This window comes from Centroberyx gerrardi, chromosome 2 (assembly GCF_048128805.1).
Source record: "Centroberyx gerrardi isolate f3 chromosome 2, fCenGer3.hap1.cur.20231027, whole genome shotgun sequence".
Classification (NCBI taxonomy): Eukaryota; Metazoa; Chordata; class Actinopteri; order Beryciformes; family Berycidae; genus Centroberyx; species Centroberyx gerrardi.
This window is the reverse complement of record NC_135998.1, coordinates 37,430,452-37,438,851: the sequence shown is the minus strand read 5'-3', so window position 1 is coordinate 37,438,851 and position 8,400 is coordinate 37,430,452.

Here is an 8,400-nt window from a genome sequence, read left to right as displayed (position 1 = left end):
CGCCCTGTTCTTTCAGCATCGTATGTTAAAGTCGTACCCTGTTATCCTTAGGCTATAGGACACACCACTTACATTTTGACATGAATCTTAAGTTCTGGCATATGATAAGATATTGCTGACATGAAATACTTCTTCAGGACAAATTTACAAATCCAAACAGAATGGGTTTGTCAGAGAGACTTTACAGTTTAGTCCTCAAAGTGTTAAGTTTTAAAGTTGCACATGCCTTCATAATCACATCTTTTCTTGCATTTTTCCTCAAAAAATATATGTTTGTCTGTGTTTACACAGGTATTTTTATTTGAAACATTTCTTTATTTCAGTTGACGTTGTCATTGCTGAAGTTGTTCCATCAACTGTTTAAACTAATGTCCCAGAAAACAGAATTGATCTCTTATGCAGCGTTAACGTTGTTGTTTGGTGATATTGATATCGCAGCACAGGAACAGACAGGAGTCGATCTGATCAATTAGTAGACGTTTAATGATGCATCATTGGAAAGAAACAACATGAACAGAGTCAGTGAGGCTAGTCTCTCTGCACTGAGAGAGACTTGTGATCTATATAGTGGTCAGTTACCTAATGACAGATAGTATGACCTTCAAGTGACAAGACACATCAGGCACATAGTGAGACTTAGTTCAACTTGGTCAACTTGGTCAGTCGTATACAATTCCACAATCCCCTCTTATTAAATGTTAATTCAATCAGATTTATACAAAAGTGACCAAGGTGGTAAATAGATGTATACATAAAATAACAATCAATCAATACCATAATCATAAACAATAATCATAATCATCATGAATATACCCATAACATGCAGTACAAGGAGATACCATGTGACTAACCTGTCCAGCATGTCCTGTGAGTGGGACTGATAGTATCAAGCTAAAGAAACACCCGCCTACTCAGACGGAGGTCAGACGGAGGTCGCAGGACATAAAGTTCCACACCGGCCAAACATCTCCTCCCACCGCTGACAAGGGAAGAGTGAAAGACACAGTGGGGAACATTTAGGACAACAAGACTAAGAGTCTAACAATTTTCATTCCTGCTGGAAATCGAACTTCGGTCTCGGAGAGCGTGCGGTCTAACTCCCTGCGTGCACTTTCACCCACATGACCCATAAAGTGGTGAACAGAGCGAGCGATTGACTGACCAAGAGTGTGATCCATAGAGCCCCTGCTGTCGCAGGGCTAAAAACCCTCAAAATGACTGAAAGAGGGAAAAATCCTAAATGAGGCAATACAATCTACAAGCAATCAAATTCAATAAACACTCAGTAATCGTCCTTTTGCAACACAAAACATTATTACATGTAAAGAGAGAATCAAAGAAATAGAGAAATGATTCCTTCACTACAAACTCAGTAATTCAGTATGACTAAATGGATCTTTAAATTTAGTGATTTTAGATTTTAAACTTAATCAAACCCCATGATTACAATCAAAAAGATAAAACTTAAACAAGATGAAACTTAAACCTAGCATTTAATCAATAATTACCTTTATATCCAAACTAAGACAAGGATTTAATCAATAACTACCTTCATATCAATCAATGAGATATAATTAATAACTACCTTCACATCAATCAATGGCTACCTTCATATTAATCAATGGCTACCTTCAGTATTTCCCCCTTTAGTCCCGTAAAGGACTAACAATACTCTCTCAGGTCATCTGTTGTGACCTGGAGCTTGTGACCAAAACACCCAGAGGGAAGAGAACAACTTCAGTACCTTATCTGATCAGTGAAGCCAAAAGTTTGTATATTAACCTTATTAAATTAGATTAAAGTTCAAACCCATTAATCATCTCATCTAGATCCACAGAATGATGGGGAAGTTGTAGGATCGACACTGTGTGATGTCATAAGGGACTTCACTTCTCATTTCAGCTGACAGTTATGAAAACACTCATCAACCAGAGGATCGGCAATGAGCAGAAAATCACCATCACACCGATCTTGGATCTGAATAGTAAAATTAAGTTATTCTGAATTAAACCAAAAGATAAAAACAATCCTCCTCATACACATCCAGACAGGCGTCTAGATGACCAGGGAGGTGGAAGATCTCTGTAGTCTTCATTGTACTTCTTCACAGGTCTCAGGTGGCAACACTCCACTGTAAATAAAACACAAATAGACAAGTTTTCAGTCGGATAAACTGCTAATCATAATGCAAAGCATACAATGTAAGAGCGTTCTCTTAATTGGATGTGTACCTTTTTAGTGAATATAAATATTCTATAATTTTGACCTCTTCCTACTTCATTGAACTATGTCATTAACCCCCTAAATCACAAACCTCTCCTACAGACTCAGGAGAGGAGAACTCCTCCCATTCACATAACAAGTCTTTCCTATTTTGGACAGTGCAGATAAGGCAGCAATCACATATTGCCTATTCTGTTAGAGGAAAGAGAAGTCAACATATGTTCAGTTCATAAACCTGCAGGTGCCGGTCAACCAAGAGAGGCTGGCAGAGCGTTATGAGACTGATGACTTCAATCAGCTCATCCTCTGTTTCTCCCTGGTGAGGCTGAGCCAGTTGTTGCTTCACCAATTTGGGCCTTCTGCCATAGAGCTGCACTATGAACGTGTGTCTCTATTCCAAGTACCACCTACCCTTTATTAAATATTTTTATACTATAAACACTCATATATGAATGCTGTATATGTGCTTTATTTTAGTATCAATTTAAATGTGATGTTACCTTTTCATTATAGGATGTTGGAGACTTGGTTCCTAAATGGATCATTTTGATTCTTGTAGCCCTGGTTTGTGATCCATGTATTAATGGTGTTAACATCTGTCGTTGTCATGACACCCTTGCCTTGAAGCAAGTCAGACCATTGCTGTACCATCTTTGTACAGTGTTGCTGAAAACTTTTTTCAAAAATGGTAAGCCTGGTTTTACTCTTCTGGTTGTTCTGAAAGTCCTTGAAGTTCTTGGTGCTATCCAACTTGAATCTGACCATTGCTCCAAGGATTGTCAGTTTGAATGTGCCCACAACATCATCCTTGCTTATGGCAGTAGCCAAGCTTGATCGGAACGCTTTTGATTTTGTACTGGGAAACTCTCGATGTACCTCTTGTGGCACATAAACAGTTGGAAGTTCACGGCCATATTTGTGCACATTAGGAATCAGGTTGGTATCCAGAGGAGATGAGTTTGTTGCCACTTCAAGCATGGCTGCAGCTAATTTGCCATTCTGGTTCAATTTTCTAGCTTCCAATATACTACTCACTGGTGGTTGGTGATCTGCATTGATGAATTGTCCAATTCCTGGATTTTTAACTCTATATTTTATCCAATCTGCGTAGCGTTTTATTTTTCCAACCTCTTTCTTAAGCACCGTTTTGTTTTCTTTTATGATCTTTTTTGGTGCAGCTCCCTCTGCCATATACCAGTCTCCTCCTCTGATAGCTTCAGTCCACTCTTTGCGCTTGATGAAAGGCTCCCATTGGCCCAGGTGTCTGTGGAGAGTGTCGGCCTCCCGCAGTTTCAACTCAGCGATGTCGTTCGTCATGTGATTTATCTTTTCTGCTGCAAGTCTATCCCTTCTGTTCTTAGCTTCCCCCAGAGAAGACACGGTCCTGAAGGACTGCTGCAGATGATCGGTGGACATGATTATCTGAGCAGATCCAGGTTTACCTTTGCGTGCGGTTCGGCCAAAAGCCTGGAGTTCCACTCTTGTGTTCTCAGAAAGGAAGGAGAGGATCACAAATAATCCTCCATTGTTGTTCACCTCTTTGGAAACTTTTATGTCTGTGCCACGCCCGGCAAGGTTTGTGGCAATAATGACATCACCAGGAAGCAGTTCCTTTTCTATTTTGCTTAAACTGTCTTTGTCACTGCGGCAGTAGAGAATGATTTCACCTGGGATGCTGCTTTTCAGCTCTTCGTAGATATCTTTGGCTTCGTTGATAGTTTCACAGATCACCAGGGCTGCTCTTCCATTTCTGTATGAATTTGGGGAAATTTGAGCCATAACCACACGTTTGATTTCAGATTTCCACTCTTCAACTGAAGTCTTCAGAGTGCCTTTGACCTCAAATAACTTCCTCCTGTTGAATGTTGGCATTTTGCAGGCAGAGAGATTTGGATATAGGTCCTGCAAAAACAGAATGTCTGTTTTGCTCCCAAGTGTCCCCGTTGTTCCATATATTTTCCCATGGTACTTTTCAAAAAAGGAGATGTTGGAAACGTAGTTTGTCACTATTGAAATTGTGCTCAGTTTGATTTGGTGTTTAATCTCAACAAACTGCTGCAGACCATCACCCCATTTCTTGTTCAGTTCTACAATTCCAGTGGATCTGAAGTCCACCGGACAGACACTGTCATTTTCTACAACATATTCCCGTCCTTGCTTCAGTCTCATTGCCAGAAATGCATTCTGGACCCACATTGACCCTTTCGTCTCTATCAGATTTCTCAGGAATCCTGGGATGCTGATTTTGTCATTGTTCATGTTGGTGTGGAGCACCTGAAAAAGAGCCTTAATAAACCCCTGTCTCAGTTCCATATGCTCAATGTGAAATTTACCCATGAGGCTTTGCAGGATCTCTGCTGCAAACACCAGGCCATCATTGTCCTTGAGCCTTGAAAGTTCCAGATTATGGGAAGCACTGAGACTTCTTTCTTCAATGATAAATCCACGACTCGGCTGAGGGTTTCCTGTTTCCATCACCTCTAAGCCGTATTGAAAGTAATCAGAGACAAAGTCATCCATGGTACCATACACAATGTCAGCTTTATAGACATCCCTGTGTAATGCATTAGCCTTCTTCATGTTTGTGATGACAGAAATTCCAAGGTGCTTGTAGAAGTCAGACCACTCCTTAGTTTGCTCCTCTGAGTGAACGTCAGAGCTTAGCACAATGTCCAGTCGGTTTCCCATGCAGACTTGTGTGGCTGCAAACATGGCTGTGACACATGGGTCCTCTTCCACACCAACCAGTTCTAGCGCTCCACTCTTCTCAGTCAGCACCAACGCACACCACCGCAGCATCTGCTTCACTGTGGGCCACCAGCCTTTTGTGTCAAAAACCGCTTTGCAGAGCTGAGACAGAGACTTCTGGATGTCATCTGCATCCAAGTTTACACATTTAAAGGAATCTTTCATAAATGGTGCATCTTTTGGGGCATTTTCTGAATATTGCAGGACGCCAGTGGTAATGTTTTTTATCATATCAATCACAGAATCATCCAATTTCCTGAACATTTTTAATTCAGCTAGAGCTGCAACTAGACTGCTCTCATCTTGCTTTCTGAGAGACGTTTGGAAATCCTGTTGGAATCTGTCAGGGCCAGCAAAGTCAAGAGCCTGGATGAGAGAGCGTCCGGAGTCATCCGTCCACTCTGGTGACATGTCATACACTTGTACCAACGTAAGCACTTCAGTTATTGGAGCATCCTCTGTGTATTTCTGTGACAGCGCTTTGAGCAGAGCCACTGCCTCTGTTGGAGTCCATTGGTTTGTTTGCACAAGTCTGAGGAGCATTTCAGTGGATTCTGAGTGGGTTTCCTTGCTATTTAGATGTGTGAGTGTGGATAAGAGAAGCTTCAAGCACTGTATTTCCATCTTTAAAATGAACACAGAGGCTCTCTCAACTGTATTCTGCAGCGATGGTATGAGGTTGCCGAGGAATTCTATCAGAAAGAGATCCTCAGTGGAAAGCTCATCCTCAGCCCAGTTGTTGGCTATGACGGCAGCATCAGTGTCAGAGCTTCCATAGTCATTGAAAAAGTGCATAAGGTTCAGATAAAGGGCTTGAGTCAGCAGGAAACTCTCACAAACATTACATGCTGATTGGCTGATGGACCCCACCAGGGACTGCACATGATTGGAGATGCTTTGCAGGGAAACTCCCTCAGATATCTCCAGAGACAGAGCACACAGCTCTGTGATGAACACTTGAGTGTGCTGCAGAGTGCTGAGGGATGGAAGAGCACCGATCCATTCATCAAACAGAAGTTTGTCCAGGGCCGACAGGATGTTCCCCAGCTGATCAGCTGTCAGCTGAGTGAGACTGAGCTTTGGAACTGGGATGCTGCATTTTGATGAGAGGATTTCTAGAAGCTCATCGCTGTCACTGTCTGATTCATAGTTTGCCTCAAACTCATCCAGATGGCTTATTAGAACGTCTCGCTTGGACTCACATTCCTCTGAAATGTCGCTGCTCAGTTGTTTCTCTTTCTGCTCTTTGGCTTGTTGGTGTGACTCTTGTAGTCTTTGATTCAGTTCTTATTGTCTCTTCTTCTCTTCAGCCTCTCTTGCCCTTTGCTGTTCTTTCATCTTTAGCTTCTCTTCTCTTCTCCTCTCCTCCTCTCTCCTCTGTCTTTCCTCTTCTCTTCTTCTCTCCTCCTCTCTCCTCTGTCTCTCCTCTTCTCTTCTCCTCTCCTCCTCTCTCTTCCGTCTTTCCTCTTCTCTTCTCCTCTCCTCCTCTCTCCTCATATTCTCTTGATCCCTTATTGGTTTATTAAAGCAATAGTCACACTCGTACAAATTATTGTGGCCAACTGGTCTGTAGTATTCACCTCCATTGAACACATGTACATACCGGCCATGAACAGTACTTTGGTATAAATCGTCGAAGGATTTGCATGGAGGCAGGACTTTATCACACTTCAGCATCTTAGGCTGTCGCCCATGTTGCTTTCTGATGGTACTTTGTTCCCCATTTTTGAAGAATTCTTCAGCAGCTAAGTGGAGATTTTCATGTGCAACCTGTGTTTTCCTGAAAGATAAAAAGTATACATTGCAATGACTTTATGTTAACTTATAACAGGAACTCCTGCTGCTGTTTTGATTGTTGCTTGCTAGAAAAAGAGAGTAGTCAACTAAAAAATAAGGTGACAGTTATGTAAGTAACAATTTTAATCAATAACAGATTGCATTTCTTTAGATTTTCGATTTTGACATTGCTTTCAAAATTACATTACTTTCAGTGTTATGAAACGCCCCTGGTCCTGAAATGCATATATCTCTGAGGTTCTACAGTATTTTAAAATATAGAATTCAAAATATATAGTCACCAAAATATGAAGAGTCTCTCAATACTATGGATGACATGGGACTAATTATCTTTAATATTATTTACGACATGTTCATATTCTGGCAGGAGCAGGGCCTCATTCATGAAACATGCGTGCCTAGGAATGTTTCCACAAACATTTCGGCATTCATGTTTTTTTCATAGTTGAATTTCTTCTTCTGTGCAATCAAAATCTACATCTGAAAAATCTACATCTGAAGGCGTATATACCGAAGAGGTTTCTACTTAGAATACTTCATTCTTCATGCAAAATCAATTTAAGTAGTTACATATTAACAACATGTTATAAAATTATAGGCCTAAATAGGCTATTGATTAATTAATATTAACGACCCTCTGTTCCGATTGGCTAAGCGTTTCAAGAGTGAAACGTGAGACGCCGCGGCCCGGCGGCTACAGGTAGGGAAAACTCTCCGGTAATAAATGATGACGACCGCTCAACCGCTTTGAAAAAAACACTTTGTTAGTCTATTATTTCTTACAAAAATGATAATGAGCGAACCTTTGTGACGCCACAAAGTTACGGAAGTCCAAACGGCTCGTTTAGAGGCTCGCTTTTCTAATATGGATTGTGTGGATTTAGTTTTGATACTTTCACCATGTTTAGATAGACCATCCAACTCCTTTATAATCAAAGAGGCAAGGGAAATCCTGTTTTCCATGATATGGGACCTTTAAGGTGCCTAAGTGGCTGGCCACCAGCCGCTCCGCCCTTTATATGTCCAGTTAACACCAGTTGGGGGGGCACTGATCTGTGGCTTTTTGACTGTTACAGAACAATAATGTGATTTTCATGAACAAATGTTTTATGGTCCTGTATCACTGTGAGCTTACCAGCTAAATTGGATTCCATGTGAGCTAGCAAGCTAATACATAACATTTTTAGCTCTACGCTGTTCTGGTGTCAAGTAAAATATTCTATGCCACATGTATATCATAAACAACTAGAAGGGCACTCGGAGAGCGCAGACCTCCGCCAAGGTTTGTGCTATTATTGCTTGTTCGTGAGTCGGATCCGGATCCGCTCCAAAATTTAATGGGTTCTTCCTTGGCCCATGGTACACCCTTCCACAAAGTTTCATGAAAATCGGGCCAGTAGTTTTGTCGTAATCCTGCTAACAGACAGACAGACAAACAAACAAACGGCACCGAAAACATAACCTCCTTGGCGGAGGTAACAAGAAACAAAGGGGGGTAGGGGAGGAGGAATGCCTTAACATGGTTACAACAATCGTAGCTAACGTTAGCTGCATAGTTAGCTAACTACTTAATTTAATTGGTTCTCTGAGTAGCATGAGTAAGATGTCTCGGTATGGGATACGCTCCCTTGC